The sequence below is a fragment of the Parus major genome, chromosome 2 (assembly GCF_001522545.3).
Source record: "Parus major isolate Abel chromosome 2, Parus_major1.1, whole genome shotgun sequence".
Taxonomy (NCBI): Eukaryota; Metazoa; Chordata; class Aves; order Passeriformes; family Paridae; genus Parus; species Parus major.
In genome coordinates, this window is record NC_031769.1 from 123,904,109 (window position 1) to 123,926,716 (window position 22,608).

General features: G+C 35.4%; 1 protein-coding gene across 4 annotated transcripts in view; it reads left to right on the top strand.

Annotated features, from left to right (window-relative positions):
- Positions 1-27: 27 nt before the first annotated feature.
- Positions 28-22,608, top strand: part of RALYL (RALY RNA binding protein like) — a 357,282-nt gene continuing 334,701 nt past the window's right edge. The window contains exon 1 of one of the 4 annotated variants that reach the window (XM_015619704.2): positions 28-953. The gene's annotated coding sequence lies outside the window, so the exon portion shown is untranslated. The remainder of the gene's footprint in view (positions 954-22,608) is intronic. The other 3 variants (XM_033512315.1, XM_015619702.2, XM_033512314.1) reach the window with 3 other exon arrangements.

The window sequence follows — 22,608 nt, forward strand, 5'->3', positions numbered from 1 at the left end:
TTTTTTTTTTTTTTTTTTTTTTTTTTTTTTTTTTTTTTTTTTTTTTTCTTCCTCTTTGATTATTGTTTAAATGGATTTGATCTTTTGCTGATGACAAGTTTTTTTTCCTAGCATGCGATGGTTACTAAACTGTGAGCAAAAGGTGCTGCTGGGGCCGGGAGTCACTGGGAATGAAAAACGATAATATTAATAACACAGACTTGCCAGTCCAGCAACAACTGATATACATTTAGTAGCTATATATCTATATATGCAACTGGTTTTGTTGTGGCACGGAAAAGCGATGTGAAATATGATGCTTATTTTTTAAGGATAAGAGAAAAGGCATGTTTCTAACTCTTTTTGCAGAGGATTTTTTTTTTTCTGGTGTTGTTTTATTTTTATTTTTGGGTGTTTTTTAAGGGCTTTTTTTTCCATAAAGAGATGGGAATTGCAAATGCATTTTACAGCAATGTTTACACAGAGTTTGTAATCTTGCAATACTGGTGGAAGCCACAGAGCAAGATGTTAATTTTATTATTTTTGTTACTGTTCCTTTTTTTTTCTTTTTTCTTTTTTTTTTTTAACAGTGCAATCAGCAGGGTTTTTTTTTGTTTTTCCTCTTCTTCAGTTTTTGATGCCTGTTTATAATGTGAAACTTTTCTTGCAGCATGTTGCAGTCATCATTTTTAAATACTTTTTTTTCCTCTCTAAAGATAACAAAGCAAAACAGAAAGCCAAAGAGATGATCCTTACTTTTGCACATTTTGCACCTTCACTTTTTATTCTTTTGCCAGCAGTGTTTTATGATGGTTATTGTTATCATGATGATGATGATGATATATATATACATATATACAAATAAATACATTTTCAAATGATGGCAGTGGAAGGTTTTCCTGGAGAATGAAGTGCGGTTTGGTTTCCTTGTCAACGGAAGATGAAGTGAACAACTGAACATCTCCCCAGTGCAGGTACTTCATCTCCTTGTAGGCGTTTCCACACTGTGTAAATTACATTGTGAGAATTTTTTTTTTTTTTTTTTCCCCAAACAAATCTCCTTCCACCCCTTTCTAAAGGTGTCTGTGCAATACACACGAGGACTGGACTAAATATCTCTGCCTTGTGATTGCTTGGATGTGTGCAGAGTGTTGCACTAATTGATCCTAGGTCGGTTAAAGCTGAAGAGAGGTGTTTTACGTGCTGTGCTGTATAGAGGGGAAGTCAGCTGGGGGAAAAAAAAATCCAGACACCCCTCCTCTCCTCCTCGCGTTTAAAAAACAAACAAACAAACAAACGAAACAACCAAAAGTAAAGCCCAAACCGAAACTGGATGGAACCTTGAGATCCTCAGTATGAGTACAGATGCTTACAGGACTTTAGACAAAAACAATAGCTCCGGCCCTGTATTGTGGTGACTCGTGTGTTTGTGTGTGTCTGTTTAAATTTATCCATTAGAGAATAGCTGTGAAACAGCAAAGGAGGCTCCCTCGGAGAGCTGGCTCCCTGCCACACGAGGCATATTTTGTAGCCCTAAGGGCAGAAAACCCTTATATCCAACTTCTGCTCCTCATATTAAAAAGGCGTAAACAAGGCAGCAGGTTGCCTCTTATGACTCTAATTCATTGGGATGGAGATTAATCAGAAGCTGATATTTGCTTGAAGGTGTTTCGTTTTGTTTTGATGATTAATAGTGCCACTGGCTGACGGGGAATGGGAAACTGTTACTTTCTGAGATGGTTACTGAGAGTTCAGGATTGGAGGAGAAACTGTTACTTTTCACTGAGAGCACTTAAATGCTTAACAGAGGCTGCCCCTGATGTACAGACAGGATATTGGTTCTGTAAAACACAATTTGGAAAGATTTTTCCAGATGACAGGGTGGGTTGGTTGGGGGGTTGTTTTTTGGTTTTTTTTGTAATTTTTTTTTTTATATTTGGTGGGTTTTTTTTTTCCTCCAGAAAGAAATATGGTGTAATATTATGCTAAAGTTCAAGTACTGAATGTTCTGCAGTGTTTTCTGTTGTTTACTTTGTTGTGATGGGATTGCTTACTGTATTTTATATAAAGAACATTAAAGGATCTATAACTGATTATAGGAATATTCCTAAGTTACAGGGTATATGTTTATTTTGTCACTGTCATGTAAGCAAATATAATTCATAGAATTACAAGTGCATTTGGAAATTTGAGGCTTCTAATGCTTATGTTTAAATTATTGCAATGTAACAGCTTTCTTTAAAGTAGAAAGTGTAAGAAGTGTATATACAATGCAATTAGTCATGCTGAAAAATAAATAAATTCGTTTATCTTTGTAGAAACATAACTATTATGAATTTATACTGATTTTTTCCAGTTTAACTGTAATAAAAATATTTCCCACATATTTATGCATGACTTCTGCTCTGACATGTTAAAATACTTTTGGCAGCATAACAGGGTCAATAATTCATGTGTCTAAAAACCAGTGGAGATATTTGCATCATAGATTATGATGACTTTTCCAAAATAGTTATGATCTGTTGGGTCATTACTCCACATTTTAAAAAGACTCAGCCTGCTTATTTTTTCATGATTTAATTTGAAAGCCATTAAAAAACAAGAGAGATTGAAACTTTATTCTACACCCCTCTATTTATTTCCATTCCTCCTTATGTTTAAATGAAGTGTTTTCTTTACGTTGCGTGAAACTCACAGTAAGCAAAATATTTTGATACTGCTAAAGCACTGAAATCAAGTAACTAGGCTAGCAGTTTCCAGAATGATCCTTTTGTCCTTTCTTTTAATATTGCAGGTGTGTTGTGTGAGTAATTTTGTACAGATAGTTGCTGACTGAAGAACTAATCCTGCTCACCTAGTCTTATCTTGAAGTCTGAGGAAATGCATTCCTAAAACTTTTTATTTAGCACCCAGATTTCATCCACAAAGCACCTGTTGTCTGAGTAGTATGGTAATTAATATACATACATTTGATTTGCAGCATCCTGAGGTGGTAGGAGTTCATATATATCAAACAACCTTAGGACCTTAAAATAGGAATAAAGGAGCCAATTTTGAAAGAGCATCCTTCTACCTCTGTGCAGTATGTGGGCAGAGTAGGATTTGGGTTGGTGGAGTTGGTTTCAGCTTGGTGCTTCTACTGTTATGCTATGACTAATGTTCAAAGCGTGTTTTAGAAAGCCATAGTTAGTGTCAAAGACAATTGTCCTTTTGTGCTTTTGAGATGAATAAAAATTTTGTCTACAAATTGCAGCTTTGTATCTACAAGTGATGATATCATTATACTGCTTATATAGTATGAGATATAGTCATACTGCCCTAGCTCCTGAAAGTGGTGAGTGTCCCGACTGAAATGACGTCTTCTATTTCTCTCTACATCTGTTTTGGTATTCAGGGCAGCATAGGAATTTAAGATACCTTTATAAAGGGTTGTAAACAGAAATCTTTGGAAAGCAGTTTTTCTTTTCTTCCTCCATAACTACTATTATCAGTGCTTACTTGCAAATGGAAAAGGACAAGTGAACAGAAAAGAAAAGCTGTATAGTGTTCAGTCTGCTGACTCATGAATACATGGTTTTATCTGCTGTAGTGGCCTGAACTGGCAAAAGAAGAATATCTTCTTACATTTTTCAACATGGGAGATAGAACTAGAGCGGCCTGTGGAGTCATGAAGTCTGATTGCTCTGATACTAGGCTGGTCTTCTGATTTTGTTCAGATTCAAAAATCTCTGGTTTAAATTTAGCTGGGGTATCACTCTCACTGCACCTCTTGAGGGCAGGGAAGAGGCTCACTTTTCATGGTTTTAGAAACACAATTTCTGTCCTAAATTTATTTTCAGAGAGTTTATTCTCCTTTATTTTTTGTGCCACTGCTGACATTAAACAATAAGGCTCCTTCTCCCTGTCTTTGCTCTTCTGAATAGTATATTTTTTAGGGAGCAATTGCAGCTCCTTTTCCTTCATGATTTCTGGGCTTAACTGGGAGAGGTTCCCAAAAGTGTGCCTGGTGTTGGGAGGGGATGTTGAGACTAGCTCTGCCCAAAATCATGCTAGCAGAAACAGGGAAGCTGCATTTGAATCCTCTTCTACCCAAACCGGTCTGTTCTGCTTTCAGCTGCAAATATGGCAGTCTGATTTCTGGCTCTCACATCAGCCCAAATATTTCCACCTGAAGCCACACATGCCTTCTGGTGAAACGGGGTTTGCACCACATGGACCTTCCCTTCACTCTGCCTAACCAACCTGAATTTCTTTGGTTATACTGCAACAGGAAAGAACTCTTGGGAATTTCTTCTGCAGCACTGGTTTTTGAACTCTCGAGAGTTTTCTACATACTGTCTTAGTATTTTGTACTCCTATCAGGGAAGGGAATGTGAACAGGTTTGAGGTGATGCTGTATCACAGACTATCTGTTATCAGTTGGCTACAGTGTTCTTTAAAATTTTTATCTTATTAGAGTTTTTGTAGGTTGCTTATATCTTAGCTCTCTAGTCTTCTAAGATATTGTTCTATGGCAGTTTTTTTTCCTTTACAGTGTATTTTTGTCTTATTTTCTTCCTTCCCTGCATTTTGGGTTTTAAAAGATAAAAAGATAAAAAAGCTGAATAGTATTTAAAGTGTAGGATTACACAGACTGATAGGTCTGCCCTCAGATGAACGTTTTAACTTCCCTTGGTCTTAGAGGATGTGGTGCTCTGTCAAATTCTGAAGCCAAATCCTGTACGTTTTAAGTACTTGCAGAGTATCTGAACAGAAGGCTAAAGTTAAGTATTTCCTGATGAAAAATTATGTAATCTGTGACACTGTCTACATAGTTATCCAGTTTGTAGCTACCTTGAACTCAAATCCAGACTGACAGAAGAAAACAAAATTCTACTTCTAAGTGGTATGAAGATTAAAATACAACATTTTGACCTTTGTGAAGGTACCAGTCTTATTTTATGATCTTTAAGCAATTACAGGAGTAAAATGGCTTGAAGATTATTGTTTTGCACATACACACATTAGAATAATTTGTACGTTTTTCCCCTTGATTTTTCTATTTCAAAATGACACTGTAATCTCTATAATGTACTTAATCTTTCAAAAGCATTTATACTGCAGCTTTGGCAGTATTTTCTGAGAAAGTTTATTTTTGAACAATGAAGTGTGATTTTTTCATCTCAATGAATCATCTGCCAACAATTTAAAAAAAAAAAAATCAAGTAGACCTTACTTAGTAAATTACTTAGTAAATTTCAGGTTACTTAGTGTGAATAAAATTAATATGTTTTTATTCTTGTGGTATTCTGGAATAAAAATATAGATATGGAGATGAATAGACAGAAACATAGAGAGATTTTTAAAGATTTTTTTAATGGGATAGAAAATAAACAAAAATCTTCTGTTGCTAATCCTTTGGGGCTTAACCAATACTCTTGTTTAATAAGTAAGAGTTTAACTTTCATGGTTTTGGATTTATACAGGTGTATATTATCTGCTGCCTCTTGACAAAAGCTACAGAGTAAATAAGTTACCCCTTGGTACTTCTCTGTGTGTCTCCTGGCTCTTTATGTCCTGGCTGGCCTGCCAGGATGTCGGGGCTCAGCCATTATGCAGTTGCATTTCCATTTCAGGAACAGAGTTGTTTGGGTTTCTTTTTTCTCTGATGCAGTTCTTTCATTGTTATGGTAGTAAGCAGAATAATTTCTATTCTAGCTTGACTGGCAGAGGTTTGAAGAAGCAGAGGTGGATTTCTTACGAGTGATGACCAACAGTGGGTATAAATGTGGTAGAATATCAATGACACTCCCCAGACTCTTTATTTTTATTTTGCACACGCACAAGTCTGTCACTTAAAATACTCAAAGGTTTGATTAAACTTGGTTTATACCAGTGGTCCTTCCCAGGTGGTATTGTCCTGATGTCAGTGATTATTGCCTGTACTTGTGTGCAGTCTCTGGGCAACCAAGTCAGTGTGGAGCTCTGGAAAGAGCTCATGTGTTCTATAGTTAATTTTATATTCATCTGAGAACTGCTTGCAGTCCTTTGGACATGTAATAGCTTATAAAAGGCAGTAAAATCCATTATTATTATTATTATTTTATTATTATTCTTATTTAAAGAGACCATAAATGATACAATGATAACCCTTGGACCTCGGTGATTATTGAATAACCTGGTGAAAGACAGGTCCCTATCTTCCCACTGTGCCCCATACCAACAACCTTTATTTCAGTCTGTTCAGTCACGTTGGTTGCCTTCTTCAAGGTCCTCCCTTGAGTCAGTCATGTTCTTTGTGGTGCTCAGGGTCAACAAAAAGGGGATATCTGCCACAAATCAAATATCAATGAGATTCTTAATCTGACTGAAATGAGGCTGAATTTGCTCTGTAGGCAAGCATCTCCTTAGCACAGTTCATTCAGTAAAAAGGTGTCTCTGTTTCTGCTCAGAGTTTTGTGTAGAAGGAAAACAGGACCTATTATCAAAGAGCTATGACACATCTTGTTAAACTGGGGTAACTTTACGATTTGTAGGAGGCACTACACATGTATACCTTGCATGCAGTATTTTTAGACTGACTGAAGAACTGGAGTTCCTGTCTCAAAGAATTATATTTGCGTGGTGTTGACAATGCTAGTTTTCCTTTCTGTTTTGTGTTATAATGGAGTGCAAAAGCACTAAAATTTTTGCACTATTCCAGATATGTTCTTTTTTAGAAGAATACAAATGCAAGCAACAAATAAACCCTTGTGAATTTTTGCACACCGGGCCTGCACTCTAGGCTTACTGCATGCTATCAGCTCTTCTTGTGGGTACAGGGAGTTACAGTAATAACTCACTGACTTTTTACAATGAAACACTGTGCTTTTAGTAATTGCAGCAACATGCTTCTGAGCTTGATCTGTAATGCAAGTTACTGTTTATAAAAGAAAAGTGATTTCTATCTAGTTGCATTATTTTGTCAAATAATCTTTCACACAATAAATATTAGGATAGAAGTAATATAAGATTTAAAAATGTGCTGTGCAAACTGTCATGCAGTGTTATGAAACACTGAAGGTATAATTAAAACAAAACTTCCTCTTTGGGTACCTTTAAAAGGGATTAATGCTACTGTTTTCTGAGTAGGACACACACACAGTGCTACCCATTTCTCATCTTGTACTTGCCACTGATTTCACAGAATAAAACTCAACACTTGAAACATTGCACAATAGGTCAGTTTTTGAATGTGCTTTCTACTGCATAAATTCACATCCACTTTGTTTTCCCAAACTGAAGAAGGAGGATGCAATTAACTTTTCCTCCTGCCTATACATCTTCCAGTTAAATGGGAGTTTTTTAAATGATACAGTTACAAGATTGGCTCTGGAGAGGTTACCATCTTCTGCTTGGGATTTTGTAAGTTGTAGACAATTTATACAAATTATGAATAATGAAAAGAGAAACTGCATTTATGCCACTTTTGCTTTACATGGGAATTTAATAAGGACATTGATGCTATTTTTATTATTTATTATTTTATGAGAAAAGCATGCTGGATTAACGTTTGTCAGCATGTGCCCTGCTCCAGTAGGTGCTGTAGAAATAGAAAGGTGCAGAATTAGGCCCTGTTGCTATTAAAATCAGTGATACATATGCTGGTCAAAATTTCATGTCAAAACATTTTTTTTTTTCCTGTGGATTTTTGATAAAGTGGTTCACACAAAAGGCTCTATTCATCTCACTTAACCTTGCTGTTTAAAAAATAGGTTTTTAGAGCTAAGCTAGTCATCATTTTAGCCATCTAAAAGTTAGTCATTGAAGTCTAACACAGTTGCTCAAGGCTTTGTAGTCAACGGAGATAAATATTCTCTTCCTGCAGAGAATTACAGATTACATCCCAACAGAGGCATCATGGACAGCTGAGATGAACAACCTCCCTAAAACACCTCTCTTTTTGCGCTGATGAGAGAGAACCTAGATGGCCTATTTAAAATAGATTCCTAACTTTTTGATGGATGAAGTTAAAGGAGATGAACTGCATGCTCCCCAATCCGCCACTTCTTCAAATCCTAATTTTGCAATGAAATATTTCGTTAAAAGTTAAATTTTGGCCACTAGAATCTTCATGGCTTTAACTTGTAACTTGAATTTATATTCAACTGCTCCAGCAATTCTTTTCACAGAAGTACAAATGTGTTTCTCAATATTTTAAATCAGTTCCAGACTATAACAAAATTCCTAGGGATGTCTGATGGGGCTAAGATTTCACACCTTTTTTGTACCACTTCACCCAGTTTTCTGTCTTTTTATAATGTGATCCAACACCAATTGGGCTTCAATGAGTTCTCCTCACAGTGTCCTAGTCTAAAACCCAGGGACTTAAGCTGTTGTGTACAATCATGGACCTCATTTCAAAACCTTTGAAAATTACTGAAATGGAAGAATTATGTGGGTAGCAATGGAATCAGCTAATTGTGCTGTACATATGAATCATTGTACAATATATATGTATATAGTTGCAGTTAAAACAATCATTAGTTAAAGTTATAGTTATAGTTGCAGTTAAAACATCAACATCAGAGATCTGAATTTGAAAGTTCTAGGTATCTCTGAAATTGGATTTTGAAACTATGAAAGGCTTTTTAAGTTTGTGAGCTGAGATCATTCAGGCAATGTAAGGGAAATATTTTGCTATCGATAGCATGCTGCTGATATCTTTGTGTGCGTGCTTGTTTTTAAATATTCCAGTAAAACCTGTACTTTTGAATACCTGATAGACTTTAGTTTTCCCTGTCTCAGGTAATTTTTTAGTGAAGACTGAAACTTTGTAAGACTATTAATGTCTGTAAAATCAGCTCTTTGATGCAATTTACTTCAGCTCCTTGCTTCTGACCTGTCCCAAGTCATTGTGTGTAGCAGGATGCCGAGAAATGGCCAGTTCATGACACTGCACAGTATGTTGTGATATCATCCCCTCTTTTTCCATAAATTATGAATTCTGTTATTTCAGAGTGTTATTTGAATAGATGTTTGGGCTTTCTGTAAGATTTTCTACAGGTACTGAAATATATGAAAATAGTGTACGTGTTTCCAGCAGGGGTTTTGTCTTATTCTTGGCCTGGCATTAGCTGGGTGCCTGTGCAGACATCATTAAACTGCTCACGCAGGCCATGCTTTTCACTGACAGCATAGTATGAAACCAGGCTAAAGCTGAATCCAAATTAGAAATGAACCATTTGGTATTATAGGAGTAAGCACAAAACTCAGCGTAGTGAGAGTTAATTGCCCAAATACCACAGTATTACTACCATGATAAAGTGAGCTGTAGCTGTAAGCCCTAACAGCTATAATATAATGATTTGTACAGACTCAGAAATCTTATGGACTTGTCAGAATAGAGAAGGGAAGTTAAAAAGTTGGAGTTCTCAGCACTTTGAAATAACTGCTTCAAATAAGCACAGTAATATTATCTGAGGACTATAAACTGTTAGTTGCAGCTACCATGTCACATTACACACTTCATCACCTCTTGGTCTTTCTTCTTCACATTCTATTTATATTTTGAACCTAGTTTTTTGTACTGTCCCTCAAAATTGCATTGTCTGAGCAGTGTTCACATAAAACAGATTTACAAGGATAAAACCCTTTGCTGACCTCATGGAGTTTTCACCTCTTTTCCTGCTTTCATTTATGCACCATAACATTTCCTTTTTCACTCTTGCGTCTCTGCTCAGAGTTAGGAGCACAGTGTTGTCACAGGAATATGAAGGTCTCATGACCATAAATTGTCAGAACACAGGCCCAACTGAATTTCTCAGTGAGAGTAGGGCATATAAGCCAAACACAAGTTCAGTGTCCCTGGTCTCTCTGCCCACTGCTCGGGGTGAGTAGGTGGTCTAGGCATCTTGACTGAGGATCACTCATTTGGAGACAGGCCTGTGAAAGGCAAGATTGCAAGAAAAATAATTGCAGTTCAGTTTAATTAAACAAACTACTTTAGGGATGCAAAATTTATTTACATTTAATTTGATGTACACGTTCAGGTCATATATAATGTGACATTTCATCCCATAAATTTAAAAATGGGTTCAGAAATCCGTAATACTTGGTCACAATTATTAACAAATGTTGTAAATACTCATCATAAGCAGAATAGGACTGGTCAACCCTGCTATAGGGACCTGTGTCACATTGATCTGCATTGGTAGAGGAAAGCGTATTTTCAAATGTTGGGTGTGTTCATTTGAATTTCTGGATCTTTTTTATCTTTTATTTGTATTTTTTTTTTTATTTCAGACTTGTTGGACCTTCCCTCCTGCTCTGGACCTTTCTCCTGGCATCAGCTCAGAAGGATGAATGAAAAGGAAGCAATAGGAGAGGGATGGAAAAAGGGAGAGTAGAAAAAGGAGGGGGCACAGAAATAAAAATGGAGAAAAAAATCCTTGTGATTCTGCTAAGGCTCCAGACAATGGGGATGTTTTCAATCCCCATTTTCCTTACCTTCCCCTGTAGCTCAGGCTCCTCTCTCTCTCTACTTCAGTGTTCATCACCACTAGAGATATTTCATTTTTTTCTAAAATTAAAGAATGAAACCACAACAATTAAAGTGTTGCAAACAAGAAAGTATACTCACCTTTTCACAAAGTATAGCATGACACAGTTCATGTAAGTGGTTCTTGAAGTAGCATTATTTTCCTCCTGGTAGTCTTACATCTTTGACTATGAAAGAATGAAATGTTTTCATAGTTCAGGAGCAAGACAAAACTTAGATTTCTTGTTGCTTTTGCACCACACTTCAACCCTTTAAATCAGTTTGCACATGACTGTGTTTCATTTTTATTCATCTGAATCCAAAACCAGACTTTCCACTGGTCTTTATTTACTAATTTTTTACCTCCCCTTCCTTCAAAGCTTTACTTCCAGGGGTCCTTCTTACTCTTTATCCTCTTAGGAGAGTATAGATTAAAAACTATTCCTATTCTTCCATTTAGTTTGAATTTTGAAGTGTATTATTCAGCTTTGTTGTTCAAATAGTCCCACCAGAATAAAGAATTCTATCTGATATGTTCCTGTGCAGTGTGATGCAGAGTCAGAAAAGGCGCAGGGTACCCATGACTCAGTGCTGCTCTGGCTCTTGGCTTGCTCCCAGTGGTGTGTCTTTCTTCCCAGCTGGAAGGTAGGCCACTGTGAAGGTGGAGGACTAAAAGGACACTTTGGCTCAGCCTCTTTTCAGTCCTTACAGGTGCTTGCTTCCTCTCAGCTGTTCCCACCAGGAATCCCTTACCTCTCACAAGGTGACTTTGGGAGCATTAATAGAAAGGGTAGGTTCAGTAATTGGTCTTCCTAAGAAAGTATTTCCTAAATCCAGAGCTTAAATTGGTCATGTGGCTCCCCTATACCAATCTGCCTGATACAAAAAAGGCAATGATTAGCTACTGAGTTGATACAAAACAAGACCCAGCAGTAAATTGAAGACTTAACTCTTTAAATAGAAAATACTAAGAATTCCCGAGTGCTTTTTAGATACTATAATCAATTCCAGAAACTGAGTGGAGAAAGGTGTTAGATTTCAAATTATTGTGGATGGAATAGTATTTATTACAGATGCTGGTGGAACAGGTCCAGAGCAGAACAATTGGGTCCAAAAGGCTGAAATAAATTGTATATCCTAAAAAGTCTTAGAAAAAAATCTAAATACTCTAGGTCAAATGAAAACATGATATTTAATAAATGAATAAATAAAAAAAGGTATAAACCTGCAAGAAAACAATTGCTTCTTTCAGGGATTCTATGTTTAAGGACACGTTAAATTTTATTAATATTTAGGAGAACTTGATTTTAAATTTTCTTAAAAGATGCACTGCAAATTGATGCAACTGACTGTTGCCTCATTACTTGACAGGAAACTTTGCATTTTGTTACTATTGAAGTCCTCCTGATGTATTGTTTTTATGTGTTTAGAATTTGATTATTTGTGCTCAATTTACTTGAGTGGCACATTTGACTAACAAGTTTCTTATGGCAATGGGGTGGTCAGAGCCTTTGAACTTGGTATTTCCAGTCTCTGGGCAGTCTCTATTAAAAGTGGGAGCCCTTTGGAACAGCTTGGTTAGATGCTCAGATCCCCCAGAGAGCTGTACTGAGAGCTGTGACTGTCCCACAGGACAAACAGGAGCTCCCCCATGCACCAGGACCACGTCCATCTCCCTGCTACAACCAGGGAACTGCTTCCAGCACTTCTGTTTCCTGGGATTTTTTAAAGCAAGAGGGTTTGTAGAAGAACTTCCTGGGCCTTCAAAAGTTACAGTGTGAGGTGCAGACTATTTGTTTATGGTGCAGGAAATCTGCATACCTCTTGGAGATACAGGCCATGTTTTTCAGCCGTAAATGTTATTTAAAGTCAGTTAGGGGAAGCTTACCTTAACTTTAGGTAACTTCACTGGCAGTACAGGAGAAGTTATGCAATTTGAAACTTGTCTTTGACTGCTGTTGAAATGTGATGCAATGTATCCCATGCTTCAGGATTTAGTTATTCACAAATGGGAGAAAATTGACAGATCTGAAGCAAGTGTTTTGCAAAATACGGGTGAACTGATGATGTCTTTCTCAGACTCAAATCTTTTGCCTGTTTTCAATCCTACCATTCTATCATCTCTGCCACAAATATTAGATATTTTAACTTTCCTGGTTTGCTTTGCAACACTTGTGTACTTCAGTGTAAAAAAAAAAAAATTCGTATTGCAGTAATCATTTCACTTCACAATGTATACTAATGTATAATCCATAATCATCAATTTCTTTTATGAACAGCTCTTTACTACTATATTTTACAGCCTTTCAGTGCCTCAGTAAAGTATCTTTATAGAAGTACAGTAATAGAGTTGGCACCTTTAATTCTAGGAACTTCCTAATGAAAACTTTAAAAGCTTTGATCCTTTCCTGAAAGGGTAATGCTACTTATATATGTTTATAAACTGCCTCTTTCAAATCAAATTCTTTGTGACCTCTGAAAAGTGATCTAAAATGTATCTATTGGTATTGGTTGCTTCATGCAACATGTATGTTTTGAGATAAATTGCTTTATTCTCCTGATATTAGACTTCACCACGGAAATTCAAAGAAAGATTTCCAAATTATGGTACTTGCCTCTCAGCTGCTGCTCACACAGAACAACAAGCAGTTCTGCCAACTTTAGAAAACTGGGAAAATAGTGAAAAATATGAAATTTGAGAGAGAATTTTGGACATCTGTAGTAAATACAGAGTTAAAGACCTAAGTTCAGCACCTTTGTGGAAGTTTTATTGTGTGTGGAATGTAGATTACTGCACATGATGGCTTAGACAGTCATCTATGTATCTATCGTAATTAATGTCTATGTTGGCAATCTCTATTTAGCCTGGAAAAGAGAATTACAGTGAAAAAAGGCTGAATGAAGGTTGCCATCATCACCAAGAAGATATTTCACATACAAAAGATCCTTTAAGTAAATATACTAAGGACAAAGCATGCCAGGTACTATTTGAACATGTAAAGTGTGGCTTTCTATGTGCAGTCTGTAGCAACTCAGACAACCTGGGAGTCAGATGTTGCTCTCACTGGCAATTGTGCAAAACTTTGAATATTATTCCACTTGGGTCGTGACATGACAGAGTTTTTCATATGAGAATGTAATTTCTTAAAGATGAGATATTGTGCACAATATTTTCTCATGAAAGTATCTTCCTTGTTTTCCTGTGTATTTTGTGTAGTACAGCACATACCATGATATGCAGAAAGTTCTCCCATGTAGCTACATCCATGGATACTCCAGATCTTTTAATTAAGCCTATAACAACTTTGTTATTGAATTCATTGGAAGCAAGATCAGCCTTCTGTTTTCAATACAGTAGGGATACAGTAGGATTTGTTTCTTAAATGTGGAACAGGGTATTGGTGCAATAGAGTAGACACTCTGGTACCTGTTGAATCAGGGGTTTTGATGACATTAGAAGACTTTGATTTAATATAAAAAGTTCAATGCTGTTTTTCCTATTAAATGAGTTGGTACATGGTTTTTCTGGTACACTAAAATTGTAAAAGGGCTGATATAGTGGTTTAACACCAAAATAGTTCATTCTGTTTCTGCTGGTAGTAAAGAAAAAGAAAAGGTTATTTTCAGAAGAAGCTAGTTGTTATTAGAATACGTAGTATACTAGAATAATAATGCAAGAAGAAATTAGACTGAAGTGATTAAAGTTAATTTTATAGTTTATTTTATAGTTTATCAATATTAATAAGTTGATGCAGGAATTGATGCCTTGTACAATTAGACAGATATCAGGACAGATCACATTGTCATACCAATCTAGTAATGATCATATCAGCTAAGACCAACTCTTTATTCTATAGAAAAACAAAACCTTAATATAAGCTGTAAAAGATATGCTTAAAGCAAGAACACATTTTTTAAAATAAAAATAAAAAAATGCAATATACTTGAAAGCAGGTGAAGTAGAAATACATTATTAGATCAATAGTGCAGCTCATATCAAACTCCTGGAATAATTTGAAACGATAGGAGGTTATAAGTTCCTAAATTCTGACATTTCCTATCCTAAGTTTGTATTCCTTGATTTTGCCAACTTACTTATCTTTTTCCAATATAGTGTTTTTTGAATGTGTATGTGTACAGTCTATATTTACTCTGCTGAGGAAGATTACATGTCTAGACAAAGATAGTTGAAGTTTCATTATGAAATATGCAATAATGGCAGCATAAAAATACAACTATTTATGAGAATTGCTTTTGGAGCATTGCCTTGTAACTTCTTATTGAAGTTATAAATTTGAACCATATTTTCTATTTGCACCAATGGATGAGGAAGTATCAGAATAAGATTTTGAATTAGAAACATGCTTTAATGAACAAAACACACCACTCAAGCTTGGTCCTATCTGTATACCAGCAGAAGCTCTGGAAGGAAATCCTCTGGTTTTTGTGACATTCAGCTTCCCATATTGTTATGGTGTGAAATATGTTCACATATTTAATTTACAACAGTAACTTTTCTATAAGGACTTATTATATTAGGCAAATTTCATCCAAGATTTTTAAAACCTTACAAATGCTTGTCATTTAAGCAATGACAGGAATGGAAAATGTTATTGGTTTGTGTAGCCAAAGTGCAGAGGACTCCAGCAATGGAAATGAGATTAACAGCTTATTAAAACCATACAGGATGAGCTCCAACCTCAAACATGATTTAAATGCAGGTTTCAACCCACTGTTAGTGTTCAAGATTCTGCAGTAGAGTATGTATTCATTAATAACAATTATTCTTTTTTCAAAGCAATACACACAATGTAAATATTTAAATACTTTTCAATGTGAAATCATCTAAAGTATTTGCATGCATTACCCCATGAACTTATTCAGTCAGATCCTATCACCAGCAGTATATTGAAAATATAAGCAGTGAAAAGATCCTTATGCATTTTAAAATATTATTTCTATTAACATTTTTTTGTCTCATTCTCATAATGTGGTATATAAAACTTCTGTTATTCTTGAGGTATGATATCATTGTTCTTGTATTCTTTTTGTAAGGCCCCAGGAAGGTTTTTATCTTGGAGGGTTCTTTTATGTATCTATCTTCTTCCACACCTTTTAACAGATCTCAACTTAAAAAGAAGGAGGAAAATAAAAGTCTTTATTAATAGAAAAATAAGAGCGTGTTTCATAGCAGGTGTAGTAAAAAGAGACATCAAAACCAAGTTAACAAATAGTGAACTTATATCATAGTGAAGTCTTTGGGTAACTCTATTTTGTAGGCAAAAATTTAAAAAGACATGCAGCTAATTTTGATTTTTAAATAAGCTGACTTTCATGGAAGTAGTTATGTTTCAAGAGTTAAAGAGAACCTATGAGAAGCTGTGCTGAAGTAATTCCTTCATATACCACATTTTATATATATATACACACACACACACACATATATATGGAAGCCTATATATTGCATGACCTTATCTTTTATGATATATGGTGTCAGGTAAAATATAAATTTCTGCTTAAGACAGAGAAAAACTATTTTTTTTTTGGTAACAAACCCCATATATTAGACTACAATTAAATCAGTAAAAGTGAAGATGGTTGTTTTCACAAGCCAGAGTAAAAAAATAATTTTCTTTCAATGAAACCTAACGCTAGTTGATATAAATTAATGGAAAAATACTTCTTGAGCTAGTGTGGCTTACTTAAATTGTTTCATTTGCATATTTAGTCTCAACCTAGTAGATACAAAGCTTGCAAGGTCTGGGGTGTGGTGAGGAGTGATATAGCTTTTGGTTTTGGTTAAGATCACCCTTGGTTGTGCAGGTAAGGACCTGTCGACCTCCAAAATGCGCATCTTTTCAAGGTCTCTAATTGTAAGTTTATACCTTCTACGATCATATAATTAAATTAAGTCAAATCTTACAATTCTCTTGTCTGTCTCGGAATAATAAATATTTTGTGGGAAAAAAATTACTGTGGAGTTGAAATGCAGGTGTCTCATCTCTTACTTTGCTCTGCAGTATTATATTGAAAAATGCCATAGTACCAGATAAGATAAGGTGAATATCTTGAAAATCAATATTGAGGTTTTCTATAGTCATATTCCCAACCAATTACTGAAGTCAAACTTAACTAGTTAATAATGTATTTTGAGAGTCTTAATTCAACTGTCTGCTATAGAAGGACATCTGCAATTGACATTTTTTATCATCCATAGTTATATGACAAGCATAGCAAAAATTTTATCACATTTAGGGGATGCAGTTAAGAAAACCAACTTATTGCAACATAAATTAAGCCAGAATTATTTAAATTTCTTTTCCATAAACACTTAAAAGAATCTTGCCATCGTCTAATTTTTTATTAATTTGCCCACTTGGGCTTGGCCAAATCCCAACACAAGGCATTTTCCCTATCTTAAAACTGCTTATCAATTATAGTTTTGTGGATTATGGTGATATTGTGCATCTAGTGTGATAAAAAGAGTCCTTCTAATCCAAAACTGTACTTTTCAAAAACATTACCAACAAACAAATTAATTTGAATATTTGGGGATACACTGGTTCTTTTTTATTTTAGATAATAATCTTAATGGATTTATTTTAATTTTTATTTTCATATTTACTTGGAAAAATTAATGATAAGAAGTTTCCTTGTACACAACAGATGGCAGGAAATGGGAGAGAACTTTGTCATTCAGTTTCTAGGTACTATTTAGGCAACATTTTCCCCCAAAATCTTTTTCTCAACCTTCCTTTTTATGAGGAAACATCGACAGTGTCAACACATGCAAACCCTCTGTGTCCTCCAGCTTCAATGTCTCTAGTGACTTGTAGATTTTATATGACTTTCAGAAGTCTCTGGGTATCCTTGATTACATTAAACTCAGTGCTGGGCTAGTGTGGTCGCAAAGACTGAAACTACTCTTTCCTGTGTAGACCTCTGTAAAATCTTCTGTTTAAACAAGTGGTCCCTAAACCCCTTTTAGATGATCAGCCTTTTGGGCTGTGGGCACAATTTCTTCAGTGGGAAATTGCAGCACAAAGGAAGAATATCCTGTTGCCTTGAACTGGAATGAAGAACATTTGTTAGAAAAGAGGAGACTGGTCCAGCAACAGCTATATCTCTTATTAAACATATATTAATTAATTCATCTGGTGGGGACTTTCCTATTAGTGTCTCTCCCATGACCATTAGAGAATGGGATACTGATTGCACTTTGGAAATAAGCACAAGCATTACTTACTTTCATATTTGTTTTGAAGCACAAAGTTTAAAAGAACCCCAAACACCAAAGTGCAGATAAGTATTATCATATTTCCTTCGGAGAAAGCTGAGAATATGAAAATAATTTTCCTGTTGATGTAAATTATTCTGACTTATTTCTTCTACATACGTGCCATACATTTAACCTTCTTTTAGTTAAATGAAAAAATCTAGTTAATTTCACTCACGGATTTCAACCTTTGACTGCTGATGAGAGTATAGTCACATCTTATGGAGTATATTGAAGAGTCTTCCCTCCTGCAAGTATGTAGAAGAATGGTGTGACATAGGAAAAAACCCTCACAGAAACTGCAAAGGTACTGGGCAGTGAAAGGAGCATAGTACCTACTGGCAGGATGTGTATTCCCAACAGAGACCATTGATGCCTAGACCTTCACTAAAATTCCCTTCTGCTCTTTATTTCCCTCTTTAAGATTTCAGTTTCACATGCAAACCTCTTTCTGTCCCTCTATATAGCTACTAACATATCTGAAATTTTTTCACTGATCCTTTATAATTTTATAATTGTTCAGGCTGAAAAAGACCTATGGGTGACAGTAGTGTGGTATAAACATTCCCTGTTGTTCTTTTGCATTTTTATGAAATGGTGCACTAGAGACCCTTGTCATGTGCTTCCAACCCTTTCAACCCTTCAAGTCCAGCTCTTAACCCAGCACTGCTGTGTTTACTGCTAAACGGTATCGCCAAGTGCCTCATCCATGTTTTTGAACACATAAATAAAATACAAATAATTCCATAAGAAAATAATAAAAAGCAAGGAGTCTACCCAAAGCTAATGTTTATTTGAAGTTAAGGTAAAATTTAAAAAAAACACAGTGGTCTGGACATTTGTGGACAGGGTGACCAATATTTGCAGCTGAAATAAATTGGTAGGATGTCTCCACTAAATCAGTGGAGAATTGTTTACCTGGTTCCACCCTCTTAACTTTTTCACAGCAAATGTGATCCCCAAAAATGGGATTTACTCCCTTTCAGTGGTAAATTGTGCAAAAAAAGATGGTTAGTTCTGTACTGGGAAGGTCATTTCAGTCTTATTTCAGAATAACTAATGGAGCTTTGAAAATTTTAAAGTAATGCATGTGTGTGGTGTATGCAGACGGTGAGAGAAAATGCTATGCACATGAAACCCAAGCACAGAAATTATGAACTTGAAACTATCTTCTCAGTGAAAGCTATTTAGCTCTAGAGCCTCTCCTTTGCATTTTGAGAGGATTTAGAAGAATACATTATTCATAGCGAAACAACAGTTAGAAAGCCACTTGTTTCTGATGGAAGGTGGTGGACACGAGCTCGAGTATTTTTTAGTCTTTCATGCTGTAGAAAAATCTGTTTTGTGCCTTGAATGCTGTATTGATTATAATCAATCAGACATTTTAAATAAAATAAGGTATGCCCTACTTAGCAAAAGCTGCATTGACAAGAGAGTGTATTAATGAATCCTAGAAATTTTGGCATTAGTTAGGGCTGCTGAGGTCTTAAATATAAGGATAAATGTGGTATTAATTCAATAACCCAATTTTTAGACTGATTATTAGAGATAAAATGGAGCATGTTATTATGTTAAATCTTGACAAGGGTTAAATAACAGAAGGATTTAAGTGATACAGTCATCAGATGTTCAGCTGTCAAAACACTGTTTTTCTGACTGTTTTGCTTTGGATCAAGAATTGCAATTCATTCTGGGAAGTATGCTTTGGAGACCTCATGTCTGAGAGGGGTTAAAGGGTCACGCCATGAGAGACACAATTTTAACTCTAGGATCAGATCTTTTGAGAAAAAAATATGGGGTCTTTCTCTGTTGATAAAGAGAAAAATATCCATAGGTTAAAAAGTCATTATTGTTACACTTCTTTTTCTTTTTTGTGTTTTAGAACCAATATTAGTTTTTCCCATTGGAATGTGTAATGAGCCATAGCTAATATATGGTACTGAGTTAATATCTCTGATTCTCAGTTTTTCAGTATGAAAGAAAGGGAGCAGGTGAAGAATTAACATATATTTCCAGATTTTACCCCTTGTGTATATTTAAGGTACCTGAGCCTCAACTGTTACCTCATGGATGGAGTAAAAGATGATAAAGTAGGCAGATATTATTTTGCCTTTGACCTTGTGGTGTGGGTATACCCCAGAGTGTTTCTACCTCTTTATTCTAGTTATTCTATTTATTTGGCTAGTTGGAATTATTTGTTGATATAAGGTATCATAATAAAACTGCAATTATAAAAGAGGAGCTGTGCAGCAGGAAATGGGAATAAAGCAGTTTCCTTATACTTTGTTAGGGAGTGCCTGCACTGCTGGCAGCTCTTTCAAGACTGATAAATACGGATCTTTGAGATGATACTGTAATATCTCTGAAAACAATAGTACAAAGGAAAAATTTGAATTTGAATAACCATAGTGCAGAAGCTTTGTGAACGTGGATAGGAAAATATAATGGATAAATATTTTCACACCAAGTTTCATTCAGCTTCATCTGAATGCATTTCTGAGTCCTGAGGAAGTTGCCCTTACTGAAGGACCTAAAAGACCTCGGAGAGCTGAATCAGAGACATCTGTCAACTTGCTTCTCACTCTTGTGATTCCTCAGATTAGAGGCTGTTTTGATTTGCATTAGTGGCTCCCAAAAAGAATTTTTTAGGCAGGAATTCTCAAAGTACAGGACATTCTGATTGTAATTTTTAGGGTCCTGGCAAGTACCATTAGGTAGAGGATTAAGATAGCTGCTGGTAGTTGCTGTTAATTCTCCCATATTGGCAGGATCCTTAAATGTCTTAAAAGACAGCTTTTCCTGAATTCTCTTCAATGCTAGAAAAAGGTATGTTTGTTGCCAGAATTTGGCTGTTAGTCAGTCTTTGAAAAACTTTGAGCTTTTAATATCAAAATATTACACTGAAAGAATCTGCCTGTATGTGGTGATTAAAAAATAAATGGTGTACAGAATAATGTTAGTATGGGATTAATAAAACCTATGGGTGACAGTAGTGTGGTATAAACATTCCCTGTTCTTTTGCATTTTTATGAAAAGGTGCACTAGAGATCCTTGTCATGTGCTTCCAATGACTACACCATAGCTGCCTCACCAGTGAAGAGACACCTAGCAGAGGATCCAAGATTTGGATTCACTGATTTTATCATGAGACTTTTTGTAAACAGTGGCTTTAAAGAAGATTTGCTGGGGTTATCAATCTACCAAAATCTTGAATCCAAACCCCACTCTGTGTTTACTAAATACCCTTAGTTTTAACTGGGGACAGAGCTGGATCTGCAACTCAGACTGCATCTATTGACTCTCCTGGTTGTTCTAATGCTTTTGAACTGTGCCTTTCTCTGCGTTGTTGTTTTTTTTTTTTCCATATCTGAAATGGGAACAAACCTCCAGTAAAGCCCTGCATCATCAAAATTCTGGCTTGTGATTCATAGAATGTTACCCATCATTCTAAGATTTAAAAGAAAATGTTTTAATATCTGTGCTTTTAACCACTGCCATAAAGATTTCTACAGATATGCTGAAAATGTAACCTCCAATATTAGTAAACCTATAATCTATTCTGGATGTTGTGCTCAACCAAAGGTCACTCAGACTGGTAGGAAGAGAAAATAAAGTGCTGGAACATGTGGAATAACTGATTTCTCCACTCTGTATTTCATTTTTGGCAAAGCACTTGTAGACTTTTACATTGGTGAACACATGTTCTGAAGGAGGGAAAAGAAACTTTTTCTTCTGGATTAACACATTAAGTGGTTGAGACCTGGGGGAGATGAGTGGTTTAAATAAATAGGTAGTGGTCTCTGTAAGGATGATATTCTCTTATGTACAGCTAAGAGCTTTTTGTTGGTAGAATGTGACAAAAGAGAGGCTTGGAAATGAATCAAAGGTAGGTTCTGCTCATGCTGAGCCTGTGTCTGAAGTTGCCTCAGATCAGCCAAAAGGGAGACTGCTCTCCCTGTGTAAGGATGGTTGGATTGGTCTAGTTAGGAAAAAACACAATGACAAGCAACCAAAATTTTCATACATCCATATTTAACCAAAAATACTAAGCAATAAGCTTCTTTTTGTCACTGGAAATATTTTGTTATGAGATGATGGTTCCTCATTGATCTTCACTCTCTGCTGATGGAACAGCTCTCTTGGGAAGCAAATATAATCAATATCTATCTTATCTGTTTGACAAGCCAAAAAAAGGAAAAAAATCGAGAAACAGACTTCAGCTTTTGTTTCAATGATTTAAAGCACATTTTCTAACTTTTTATTTGAAAAATCTGTTTACAAATCTAGTCTAGAAAAATGCTGTTTTTATAAGCTTCAGGAGCATGTTTCATTTGGAATGAATGAATTATTCCTTGCCAGCAGACAGGTGTAAATACATAAAATGTTCAAGCTTTTTTGAGGCTTGGCTCAAATGCCAGCACAAAATCAATGACAAAAATCAATGTCTTATATGTGCAATACTTTACTTAATCATTTGGAAAAATTATTTCAAGAGCTAGATCCAGAGCAAGTTTTCAGAAATAGCTTAGCTCTCATAGAGTTCTATTGATTTACTCCCATGCTAGATCTGACCCACTGTAGAAATTAAATTTAATATAACTGTATCTTTTAATGTATTTATTTATTAGTGCTGAACATCATTGCATTTTACACCATCAAAAAAGTGGATTATGTTTGTGGCAAATTCTTTACATACTCAGAATCTGTAGTTGTGTCTGACATGGAACAAAATTGCACTTGATATTTATAAGCTCAGGATTGAGTTTTCCATTTCATTTTGTGTAATTTATGAAAGGAGTTCATTGCTTGATTTACACTGGTGATTATAACTAGTAATTTGCATGAATGATTAGGA